We start from the raw sequence: 3,887 nt of genomic DNA, 5'->3' as shown, positions 1-3,887 counted from the left end.
ATCATTTCAAGTCTTTATATATCTTGTTAACACCTAAACATATAGATTTTTCATGAATTTACTCGGTAAGGCTAGTCTATTGGCCTTGCCTGGATTGTATTTAATTTCATAATCCTAATCGTTTAACAGTTCTATCCATCTTCTTTGCATCTGTACGCATCCTAAACCTTTACGAGATGCGTCACAATAAACTACCAAGTCATCTGTTCCATTTGGAAGACTTAATATTGGAGCACCACATTACTTTTGTCTTAACGTTTGGAAAGTCATTTCTTCTTCTTCTCCCCAGTCATGCGTTCGATCTTTTTAAGTTAGGAGGGTTAAAGGTTGGGCAATACTGGAAAAGTTTTCAATAAATCGTTAATAATACCCGACTAATTCCAAAATTTGGTGAATTTCTTTTGGTGATTTAGGTACTTGCCAATTCTTAATAGCCTCAATTTTACTGGGGTCTACATGGATTCCTTAATGATTCACAACGTGTCCTAAAATTTGTATTTCTTGTAGCCAGAATTCACATTTTGTGTTAGTACACGGTTTTGCGTCTCGAGTCTTTGTATTTATGCTTTGTATCAATTGGTATCAATAATGTATTAATTTAATTATTAATTTAATTATTCTTTTATTTACCTGATTAAATTATTTAATTGTTTAATTTCAAATTACATGAAGGTAATTCGTTAGTCATGTATAACGAATTAAAGTCATTCATAACGTATTGTATTCCAATTCGTTAACTTATTTCGCTTCCGCCACTCTGTAACGAATGACATCTAATTCGTTAAACATAACTTAACGAATTGAAAACGAATTACAGCTAATTCGTTAATGCTTCATCTTAAACTTTAACGAATTAACTTTAATTTGTTATGCCACGTGTGTTTGTATGATAACGAATCACCTGATTCGTTAGTTCAAATTCAAGCGAATATGATGACTCATCACATTGGAGATTGTGCCGCGTCAAAGTATTTAGGGATATGTGAACGCTGTTCGTCTTCACTATTCACCTTTCTTCTTCCATAAGTAACGAAACCCTGCCAAAATTTTCTCTGAAAAACCAATCATCATTATACTCAATAATAATTCGTGTGTCCGAATCATAAGGTAAAGTTGATCAATGATTTTCTTCATAATTGATTAACATCTTATGGGTTAATTTGTTGATTTTGTTATCGGGTTTCAAGTTCTTTATCAACCTTAATATATCTATTGTGTACCATGATTTGGTACAAATGGTTAATCCAACCCAGCTCGCAATATGTTTCCGAGATCCCTGTGATCATTTGTTCGGCTATACATCGTTTGATTATGGTTGTATTGATTTCAGTTTGCAATTTTGACTTTTTGATATTCTTGATAATTTTGACCTTGACTTGATTAGTCAAATTATTAAGCTTAAGGGACATTCGTTATATTGTAACGAATTGGAAATGTTTCGTGTCCAATTCGTTACATAAATCACACGAATTGGAATTTTCATCGTTAACTATAACGAATCAGATTTTAATTCGTTATTTATAACGAATTAGACTATAATTTGTTACACTTTCACCCCTGATTCGTTAAGATTCAAATCGCATTATTTACTTGATAACAAAGTAGCTAATTCGTCGTAACGAATCACCAGTTCGTTATAACGAATCAGCTTATTTAACGAATGACATTTTTAACTTATTATAAAATTAATAGGTAGTATAATGTTATTTAATTTTTAAGTTTACTAATCCTTGGTTTATTTTATCAGTCATGGCCGATAATGTGAATCCGGATCCTCCCGCTGCTGCGCCACAACAACAACAACAGGCACAAGATCTTCCTTTACTTCCGTATGAAAGAAGACATAACGTTTGTGCCTTCGTTGGTACAATTTTTGCTGACGAGAATGTTTTTGGAGAGATGTTGGCGTTCTTACGTCGCTCTCATATTAATTATGCTGTCACTGCAAATCCAGATGTTCGTTTCAGCATCGTTCGTCAATTTTGGAACAGTGCTAGGTATGTGGAGACTGAGAACCACATTGCTGCTGAAGTGAACGCGAGACCAGTTGTGATATCAACTGAGATTGTTCGAAGGGTGCTGAGGTTCGATGATACTATTGATGACCCGAGTGAGTACCACAAAGATCTGATTAAAGGGTTGTTTGGTCGATTATTTTATTCTGGTGATCTTGATGAGTCCATGTATAAAAAGGCATACTTGTGTCCCACATACAATTATTTACTACACATTCTTATACACTTCCTTGGTGGACAGAAAGGAGGTTTTGACGAATGCTGTATCATGCTTCAATCGGCTTTCGTTGCATTAGTTCTGAATAAACCTTTCATTTTCTCGGAAATGATCTTCGATCATTTCAAAGAGAATTGTATTGTTGTGAAAAGACCAACAAAATTCTTAATGTATCCTCAGTTTATCCAACTATTCGTTCAAGATGCAATCCGTGATTTGGTGCTCGATCCAACACGCCTCACTTATAAATTAAAGTTGGAGCACATGACAATGGATACTATGCGGAGGATGAAGTCGTAGCGTCAAACTTCTCATCCACGATTCAAGCGTTTGATTGGTCATGTTTCCAATCCTGGTTATGAATGTCCTTCTAATGATCGCTGGATACATGATGACTCGGCATCTGAGCGTGAAGAGGATGAAGGTGGGAACGATGGTGATGAGGGTGACGATAATGATGGTGGTGATGGTAGTGATCCAGCTCAACAGCAACGTGTTGAGGTTGATGCAGCTGTTGTTGAAGCTGCCTAATGTAAAAGAAAGGGGAAAGAGGTGGCTGGTGAAGGGTCCTCAAAACGTCGAGTGACTGCTGGAGCTGGGATTTCATTTGTAGTCCAGCCTCCAATGTCGTCTATTATTCAACGCCCGGCGGTGCCGCTTACTACTAGCACCCTGGAACTCACGTTGACGACCACTCTTACATCTGATACTAGGCTTGGCATGATTCCACAGTCAGTTCTATCTACTTTGCCAAGGCCTAGGACTACTACATCGATGGTTTCTCCAACATCGACGATGATGCCACCACCGCCTATGGATATGTCTTTTATAAGGCTCGCTCGTCCTCAGGGTCCTGTTCAGCCAATTCCTCCTTCGTTTCATGCCATGACACAGGATCAGTAGATGAATATTCTTTTGAGCTTACTTCATCTGTATGAAAATCAGACGGCTGCCGATCGTCTGAATCAAGAGCGTATGATGGACAACCAAAATAAGCTGCTAAGTTAAGTCTCCTTCTGCCAAAAAGAGACCAAAGCCCTTTGTGACATTGTTACGTCTCAGGTGGTGAAGTTCCAACAACAAGAATATAAGATTGTGCAGCTTACATACAAAGATGATGCGCTCAAGAATCTTAGAAATGATGAGGAAGATCCTAACGAGACAGGTACTAGAGGTGAGACAAAACAAACTCACTATTCATCCTCTTGTGCAGGTACGGCTGCTGCTGCTAGTAATTCTGGTAAACAGTTGGTTGTTTATCATGACTCAGAGAATGTTAAACCCATTGAGTTGATAAGAGCCAATACTGTTATATTTGTTGATGTTGAGGGTGTGATAAGAAGCATTGTAAATGCTGATGTGATTGAGGTTGGGCAGTTCGTGAAACAATCCTTAACGCAAGAGCGGATTTCTATACTACTGGGTCTAAATGACGATGAACTAACCATGTTAGAGGCTGAGGGTGATGTGGAGGTCGAGAATGATGAAGAGGTCTGGAATTATCCGACTATTCATATGAAAAAGTCTATTATTTTTGACGAGTATCCTGACTTATTTCAACACTCTAATGTTGATAAGGGTGCTCTAGTATTTAATGAAGAAACTATTAAAGCAGTCGAAGATCATTTGGAGAAGGTATCAAAGGGAAAATATGT

The sequence above is a fragment of the Bidens hawaiensis genome, unplaced genomic scaffold, assembly GCF_021521415.1.
Source record: "Bidens hawaiensis isolate Kalapana, Puna unplaced genomic scaffold, B.hawaiensis_p1.1 tig00006322_1, whole genome shotgun sequence".
NCBI lineage: Eukaryota > Viridiplantae > Streptophyta > Magnoliopsida > Asterales > Asteraceae > Bidens > Bidens hawaiensis.
This window is presented reverse-complemented; position numbering follows the sequence as displayed.